Source organism: Melopsittacus undulatus, chromosome 4 (genome assembly GCF_012275295.1).
Source record: "Melopsittacus undulatus isolate bMelUnd1 chromosome 4, bMelUnd1.mat.Z, whole genome shotgun sequence".
In the NCBI taxonomy this organism is placed as follows: Eukaryota; Metazoa; Chordata; class Aves; order Psittaciformes; family Psittaculidae; genus Melopsittacus; species Melopsittacus undulatus.
The window spans coordinates 35,040,111-35,049,345 of record NC_047530.1 but is presented as its reverse complement, the minus strand read 5'-3'; the positions used below and the strand labels follow the sequence as shown (position 1 = coordinate 35,049,345).

The following is a 9,235-nucleotide window of genomic DNA, read 5'->3' as shown; positions in this document are numbered from 1 at the left end:
GAGCAAAACTCATCTGTCATCTCTCCTACCCATTTCTGTCAGTCGTTTAGCAACTAAATTGCTTTTGTCACATCTGGCAATATTGCCTCCTGATTCAGGAGCCTCCTCTCACCATTGGAAGTTGCCAGGGTCTCTCTCCAGCAGTTAGACTACTCTCAGCTAAAAAAAAATATCTTTTTTCCCTACTACTTTGACATTTCTCCTTCCTTTGCTGTGATGCATTATTTAATGGCATATGTCAAAGAGACATCTTTTGGAGCTATTTTGCAACAGTTTATATGACAACCACAATACACAATTGTTTAGAAGATAACATTATAGATGAGCAATCTGGGTCAGCTCCTGCACTAGGGAGATGCTCCTTTGGTTTCCTCAGTTTCCCAGCCCATTTTGAGAAGTGTGCAGTCACTTTCTTTTTATGGGTACTGAGCTGTTTGTGCTTGCAGATGTTTGTAGCTGTCTGGCTATAAGCAACACTGGTTCTTTTTAATACTTTATTTTCTTCCTCTTGAACTATTTTATGTGGTTTAATTTTGGTGTCAGAGTTGGCTAATTTCAAGTTTGTGAATACATAAGGCTCTTTGTACTGGACAGAATGGACCATATGGTAAGAAAGGGCTGTACAAGCTTATTCAACCATATGGCTCTGTGAGCATATCAGTCATTATTTTATGCACGTACTTCTAATCCAGCTGTGAATAAGTTCTTGCCCCTGCTCTGCATTGCCTATCACATATCAAACCTAGAAAATGCTTATATATAAGGTTTGACTGGTCAAAAATGTTTTGTTTTGTGGGTTTTCTTTGTTTTGTTTTTGTTTTTTGGGGGGAGGTTTGGGGGGGTTGGTTTTGGTTTGGTTTTGGGTTTTATGTTGTTTTTTTGGTTGGTTTTTGTTTGGGTTGGGTTTTTTTTTTATATTTTCTTCTTGAAATGAGAAAACTGTTTATTTTTTATATTTTAATCAGCAGAGCAAAGAAATAAATAATTTACATAGTTATCATTGAACCTGGCCTGAGAGAGAAGCAGCTTAGCATGAATTTCTGGTTCTATGAAGTCACAAACAGCCTCATGCAGCCCATGGATGTAGAAGCAGGAACATGGTGAACTCTAGAGGGACTCTGTGTTGTTGTGGCATTGAAGTTTATAAAACAATGCTGGAAGACAGAAGAGGGTTAGAAGACTTTAAACACAATATAAGGCTAGTGTTAATTGGAAGTGTAGGGGAAATACAGTAAGCTTGTTTTGTGGTGAAGTTTGAAAAGGTAAATGTTAAATTGCCAGATTAAAATAAGGTGAACTCAATTTTTTTGTTCTTATTGTCAACCACAAGGAGAAATTATCAAAGTGAGCAAATGAAAACATTTTATATGGTTTGCTCATTACACAAAGATTGAGAAGTGATCTGCCTATCCAGTATGTGTACCTATAGAAGCTAGAAATACAAGACTTGAATGTACTCTTTCATCTCACGGAGGCAGGCAAAACAAGAACCACTGACTGCAAGTGGAAATTGGGGAAATTCCAACAAGAAATTAGGCAGAAATACTTAACACTGAGAGTGATTAACCTTCGGGAAACTGTGGGAGGTGCTCACTTTTCAATCTTTTGTTATCTTCTAATCAAAGCTGAAGTCTCTTGGGAAGAGATGCTTCCACTATTACAAGATCTGCTTTGGGCAGGTGTGAGCAACCATACAGGACCATACAGAAACACAGAGGTGAAACAATGTCCCACAATATATACAGCATCAGACAAAAATTAATATTCTCTTCTGAACTGATCATCTGTGTGCATTTTCTTGTATCTCCTCATTCTGTACTTTACCTGAAGCAGACATGGTAATGGTTCAGAGATGCCTGCTCTGGTAGAGCTTTGATAAAAAGAAACATTAGGCAAGGAATGGTTCTGGGATCATTGAACACATTTCCCTAGATATAAATCTGTCTCTAAGAAAGGATTAATTCTTTTCTCTTTTTTTTTACCACAGTATTTTTTGCTTAACATTTCTGGACATTAATGCTAGCAGGTTTCCACATCCATCCTTTGTCCACAAAATGATTGTGCCAAATTGATCCTCTGTGTGGTGAGTAAAGAGTTCAGGCTCTGCAGAGGACTTAAACCTTGGCATGGTTGTCAGCAGGGATGATTTTAGTTTGATAAGAATACCACAACTGGTTTTGAGAACATATTTCTGATGCATTCCAAGGAGTCTTTTGGGGTAGATTTAGGCTGTTAACATTTTTATCTACTTCAGCACTTTTCACATTTGCAAATACAGAATTAAATGGTTCATGAAATATCTTGTAACAAATGAAGATGACATTACAAAGTAATAGAATACCAGATATCTGTATGCCTAACAGACACTACACATTGTGAGATAGAAATGATCAAAATAAATGACACTTCTTAACTCAAGGGATAAATTATGCCACAGGTAAGATGCTAAACAATGAAAAAGAAGAGATTTACCTAGATGGAAAAGTTCAGTCACATCAGCAACCCCTGCACTTCACACTCCCTTAGGGGTTACAGGCAGCATTCAGAAGGAATAATTATAGCTGGGGGAAGAAGATCAGAAGGTCTGTTAGTGCTTTTGTAAAAATCTTTAATTTCTCTGAGCTCTGTCTGCATTCTCTGGAATGAGTGAAAGGGAGGCTGGTTTAATTTCTATTACTTGTTGTTCTTTGCAGAAAATTAAACTTTCTCAGGCAAAAATTATTTCTTGTACTTTTGTAATACCTTCCAGACTCCTGGGTGTTTTGCAAATGTTTTGGAAGCATTCCATTCCTGGTTGATAAACATCATCTTTTCACACAGGACATGGTGGGCCAGTGACACTTCCCAATAACCTACAAGAAAAAGTGGGATATCCTTTAGCCACCAATAGCTTTAGCAAACAAAATAAAGAGTATTTTTTTTGCCAGCAGAAATTGTAAGAGAGATGTATGGAGGTGGTGTGCAATTGTCTATATGGATATTGGGCAACAAAGATGAACAAAGGTTTTTCAAAATACTAGTAGAAGCAGATTTTGCAGGTCACCTAAAACATACCTATGGAAAGTAGAACATCACTTTCTGTTGTCACACTCAGACTTTAGTCACTACTGCTTTGAAGGGGCTGAATGACTTGGAGCAATGGGCATGTTTCTGTCAAGAAACATTTTGTCTTACCCAAATGTTGTCTCTACAGTATGATTTGTAAGAAGAGTCTATTCTAAAATATAATGGCTTCCAGAGTCAACTCTGAGCTTTCCATTACTGATCTAAAGGCAAAACCTGCCAGTCTCCGTTTAAAGTTGGACCAAGAACATGGGTGGGTTAGGCCCAGCAGAAGAACTGTGGGACTATGTTAAGCTATCTTCTGGATTTATCTCCAGGCAGGTTGTTTTGCTTCCTGTCTTCCGTGTTGATTTGCACATCGGTCAACCCTTATACAGTGGTATTTGTAATATTTCTTCTGGTGACCTGAACTAACCAGAAAATAATCAAAATATTTCAGAAGTACAGATCTGTAGCAGCAGAGATCCCAGCAGCCAGATCTCCAACTTGCATGAATTGGCACTGTCACAGTCACTTTAAGAGCTGAACTTGTTTATAGCTGCAGAAGATGGATCTGCCTCAACATTTGTGTTGTTGACCATCCACAAAGTGGCAGGACAGATCAGAAGAGTAAAGAAGGACCTGCTGGGTCAAGCTCTTCTTCCTTCCCACTGCACTGGTAGCAATTTCTCCCTATACCTTTTCATGTTTCCTTGTTAAGCTGGTTCTCTGAGCCCACAGATTTGTAGAAGCAGCTTTCTGTGACTGTTTTGATCTCTCTTCCTGTGTCTTCTCCTGTATGTGAGGAATGTCTGGTATAAATCAGACCTTCCAGATACCTTGTCATATTCCTCTTCAAAGCAAATCCAAAAAAGAGGTTGATTCTCAGTAAAGAAGGCTGATGCTGACCTTCTGTCCTCTCTTCAGGCAGTCTGGCTGCTCCTCCTGCTCTGGTGCTTGGGACAGAGAGGCCCGAGTCTCTCGGTTTGTTTTTGCATTTCATGAGATTCACACCTGGGATGCAAATGTCTTCAACAAGAATGAAAAGGAAGCACTTTTTGCTTTTTGTCTTTCACAGCAATTTGGGGTAATCTGAGATTTAATTTATTCATCAGTTGAAAGGGAAAGGGAAATCAAGCCAGCATCTTTCTTTCTAGCCGAGCTCTTTTTTTTGTACCCTGTGCAGGCTCACACAAAAGAGCTCTGATCACTCTAACTAGGTGCTTGTTCTAATTATAGAAAGATTTAGCATTGGTTACATAATTGCCCACTGCACATTGGCACACAGCATTGTTATACTACAAAAGCCTCTTTCCCCCTGCCTCTGCGCAGCTGACCCAGCATCGGCCTGTTTAACCAAGAGCTGCAAGGAACAGAATTAATCTGAAGCAACCTCCCATAGCTTTTCCAGGAGAGGCCAGCAAAAATCAGATACTGACCTGCTCCCTTTGCTGGGAGCTTTGCCAGCATGCGTGATCTAGCAGTTAAAGCATGGGATTGATAGCATGGGCAACAATCTTAAGCATCCTGGGCAGAAGCAGCAAACTGTGAGCAGAAATCAGTGGTTGTGCTGAGGTTACAGTCTATTTTGGAATTTTATATGCAATATCACAGTAGCTTTGAATGGATGTCCTGCTATTATGCCCAGTATTATCCTGAGCCATGGAGGTTGTGAATGTGCAGATGCAAAGATCTATAGCAAAACTTCCACAGGGTGTAGTAGATACAGGAGTGATTGATCTTTTGCTCATATTTCTACGCTTATTTTATTCTGTGATTCACAGTGGCTACTTCGTGTTCATCCTGTACTCATTACTTTCATTTTCTCAGTAGTACATCACGTACACGTCTCCCTGAATTTCTGTTTTCTTCCTCATTTAACACCACCCTCTAAACTCTAAAGCTTCCTTCCAACAAATAGTCTTTCCTACACAATTTGTAATGTTCCAAGACTAAGCTGGGGTGCTTCACTGGCCCCCAAGCAGTTCAAAAGCTCCCATCTGTCCAAGAAAGGAAGGAAACTTATGGGATTGTAGACAGTTTTGCTATCATATGGCTGATGCAGCAACTGGCTGTGTGGGCCTTGTATCTTCAGCATGCTGGCAGGTTAATTACCCTTAACGCTGCCCTTCATAATTTGTAGCTGCTTTGTTCCTTAGATAATATTCAGCAAGAAGCCCACATTGTGCAAGCATTTATGTTCATGTCTGCTGTGGGAGACAATTAGGGAAAACAAAAGTGAAGTGAAGCCAGATGGAAACAAAAAGGGAACCCAGGAAAAATTCCCAATATTATGTTGATCGTTTAGGAAAATCTTTAATATACTATTGTCCCACAGCTGGGGAGAAGCTGGACAGTTTACGTTTACAGCACTTTGCAGGGGTTGGATGAAAAACCTGTTCATCCCAGATGGTCATCAGGACCTTGCCCTGAGCAGAACATCCTGGTTTATTACTTCTAGAAGCTGAGACCTTTTCCTTCAAGTGTTTTTCATTCCTTTTCCCCCATCTCTACCTTTTTGAATGCAGCTGTATCCCTACAAATATTAATGGAAATGCAGTGTGTTGATGCTTTCCTGGATTTTTCAGTGTTTCCAGAGTCCTGCTGGAAACACTACTTCTCAAAGAATTATTAAGACCCTTTTGGTCTCATTCTGGGTTTGGTTTTTGGCATCCTTTTAAAGTATTAAGGATTAATGGTGGTAAATGGTGTCTTAAACTCTGTCCCACATACATTCGATTTCCTACTATGGGTTTGCAGATTATTGAATTGCAGGTTCTCCTTATCAGGAAGATACCAAAAGACTGGAAATACCATTGAGTTTCCTTCTTTTCACAATGGGAGAGAAGTTCAATCAGAAATACTAAGTTTCAAGGGGGTGACTATCAAGCTAGGTACTTTCTCCATGGAATATGAATCTCTTACACTATTTATGATTATCCAGCAACATGTTTTTCATTCTCTGCTTTATTCTTTCTCTTTTAATGTAACACAAGAGTAGACTTTGGGGAGAAGATTTGGTTTGCATTGAACCTTGAATATTATAACATTTATTATCATTTTCACTGCTTATTGTAAGGAGCTAGAGGTTAGCTGCAGAGAGAGCTTTCTTCCATTCCGCAATTACTTTTCCTTGTTACCAACAGCTCTTTCATTCTTGATGAACACACCTGTTTTAAAGGTTCATTCTCTTGGATGGAGAACACCAGTTCTTGGAATTACACCCTTAAATATAAGCTGATACTAAGCACCAAAAGATAAAAGCTAAGTACAGCTGCATAGCTTATGCTATCAATTTACGCTGCTTGAGGATCTGACCACATGATGGACAACATTGTTTTATGTTCATGTCATGGTTTGAGCATGTTTTGAGGGTGTTTTTGTTCAAGGTTTTTTCCAGCCAGGGGGAGTCTGGGAGGAAGGAGAGACAGGACACCTGACCCAGGCTAGCCAAAGAGGTATTCCATACCATAGCACGTGATGCCCAGGATGCATACTGGGAAAGAGAAGGCTGGAGGGGGAGAGCTCTGGAGAAAAATGGAGGAGGGAGCACATGGTGCTCGGCCGGGCAGGGTGGAGTGAGTTATGGGTCGGTGGCTGGTGGGGTGTTGTATTCTTTTCACTTGCTGTTTGCTGTATCATTAGTATTTGTAGTAGTAAATGGCAGTAGGGGTTTTGTGTTATGCCTTAGCTATTAAACCGTTCTTATCTCAATCCGTGGGGGCTACATTCTTTGGATTCTCCTTCCTAACTCTCCGGGAGTAGGGGGACTTGGTTTAAACCACGACATTTTTGGCGCCCAACGTGGGGCCCGAGGGTTGGAGATAAGAACAGATCTGAGCGGATTTATGGTCTCTTGTCACAATGCTGATTTATTGGCTCTTAGAGGTTTTTCTCTGGATCTCGCTGTCTCGGGATTTTACCGGGTACTTGGTGTATGGATTGGATGTGTTTGTGTTTGTGTCGGAGGCTTGTAATACGGTGGGGCTCCGGCAGCAGGGGGGGATGGACGTGGCCGTGGACTTGAACTTGTACCAGGCCGTCCCGCTGCTCTTCGCCGTCCTTGTCCTTATCCTCGTCGTCGTCTGTGTGGAGCTGCGTGAAGCCAGGAAGGAGCGGCCCCGGGAGCTGCCGGCAGCTGAGGCTGCCAGGGAGAGCGGCACGGGGAGCCAAACGGCTGTGGCAGAGCAGCGGGAGCAGGCGGGGGAGGAGCGGAGCAGGGCGGTAGCTGAGCAGGGGGATCAGCCTGTGGGGAGGGTAAGTCCTGCGGCCGTTCCCGACCCTCCGACGGCCGAGAGTGTTCCCCGGAAGTCGCCCGCCGACCCCCAGCAGGATGCAGGAGACTACGCAGCACTTCCCAGCAAGGCAGAGGAGGAACCGAGTCCTGCCGCCGTTCCGAACCCCGCAGCATCCGAGAATATTCCCCGGAAGTCACCCGCCGAGCCCCAGCAGGAGGCAGGAGACCACGCAGCATTTCCCAGCAGGGCAGAGGAGGAAGATCCAGACTTGGGAGAAGAGAAGCTGGTGGTGGGAGAGCTGGCAAGCAGGGCAGCTACATCAGCCCCAGTGACAAGTGCAACACAGGCAGCTGAGAGTTCTGACGGTTATGAATGGCTTTTGCGTGCCCTTGGGACCTGCCTGCTGATTGTGATGGTTTTCGGCATGGTGGCACACACACAGAGTGTGTTCCATCCACAACCATTTTGTCTGATCCCAAAAGTTAAGCAGAGTCAGGTCTGGGTCTTGTCTAAGTTTAGACAAGTACATAGGAGCACCAGTAGACTGTTCCCAAGGCTGGACAGTCATGAGTGGCAGGGCATGTGGGACAGTATAGCCGGGTATCTGATCCACTGGGCCCCTCCAGTGCTTTGGAAGCATTGGAGGTGGAAGGCAGCTGTATGGAGTCCCCAGCAGCAAGCTGTAGAACTGCTGAAGGGGATGGTGAATGATTTTGGTGGGCCCAGATACTTCAGGCTATCAGTCCAGAGATGCAACTTAGAGATGTCTCATGATCGAGGGGTGGACTTAAGAGTGATGGTGTATTGAAAATGTGGGATCTGGGCATGACGTGAATGGTATGGAATAAGGGGTGGATAATGTCATGGTTTGAGCATGTTTTGAGGGTGTTTTTGTTCAAGGTTTTTTCCAGCCAGGGGGAGTCTGGGAGGAAGGAGAGACAGGACACCTGACCCAGGCTAGCCAAAGAGGTATTCCATACCATAGCACGTGATGCCCAGGATGCATACTGGGAAAGAGAAGGCTGGAGGGGGAGAGCTCTGGAGAAAAATGGAGGAGGGAGCACATGGTGCTCGGCCGGGCAGGGTGGAGTGAGTTATGGGTCGGTGGCTGGTGGGGTGTTGTATTCTTTTCACTTGCTGTTTGCTGTATCATTAGTATTTGTAGTAGTAAATGGCAGTAGGGGTTTTGTGTTATGCCTTAGCTATTAAACCGTTCTTATCTCAATCCGTGGGGGCTACATTCTTTGGATTCTCCTTCCTAACTCTCCGGGAGTAGGGGGACTTGGTTTAAACCACGACAGTTCAGCAGGAGCAGGGCAGGTGTTGAGCTCCACTGCCAGAAGCCCAGGGGTCAGAGCACTCTGTTAGCACAGGGTGCAGGCTTGGCATTGCCAGCCCGTGTGCTACAGTGGCATAGGTGATGGTGCTCACACGGAATCCTCATGTGCTGCAGAAGCCAGGCTCACCAAGTGTTCACAGCGCCTTGGTCAAATACACACCTTTCCCTAAAGAGCAGTTCTGACTTCTAGTCGATAAAGCACCAGTGCCCCTCTGACACCTCTCATAGGTCTAGAGAAAGAGTGCTCTGATGTCCGAGTTTGGCATTTGTGCTTTCCCTCATGATTTCTGATAGATGTGCACATGTACCCATACATATATATATACCTTCTCCCTCCTGCAGGGCTTTCACTGAGAAAACGCTGAAAACCAACTGAAATACCATAAAGCCTGCGACTGTTTCGCGAAGAGCGAGGATGTCTCTCCGGCATCCGTGCAGGGCTGGGAGCCCCGCCGGCAGAGCAGATGCCATGTTACCTTACTTCACTCCGAACCGGGACTGCTACCCATGCACCTCTTTCACTCCCGTTAGGAGCTGGGGTCCGCGCAGCCCTATAAGGGGCCGCCGGTGCGCAGCGTGGCCCAGCTGTGGCTGTCCCCCCCCCGGTGCCGCTCCC

At 44.0% G+C, this 9,235-nt stretch overlaps 1 protein-coding gene and 1 long non-coding RNA gene across 2 annotated transcripts in view; one reads left to right on the top strand and one right to left on the bottom strand.

Annotated features, from left to right (window-relative positions):
* ADCK1 (aarF domain containing kinase 1) overlaps positions 1-9,235 on the top strand; it is a 96,141-nt gene that overhangs the window by 1,822 nt on the left and 85,084 nt on the right. The window lies entirely within an intron of this gene.
* On the bottom strand, positions 975-2,855 carry LOC115946476 (uncharacterized). Its single transcript, XR_004080546.1, has 3 exons — positions 2,743-2,855; positions 2,473-2,561; positions 975-1,154 (listed from the first exon to the last, which is right to left on the bottom strand). It is a non-coding gene; the product is annotated as an uncharacterized lncRNA (long non-coding RNA).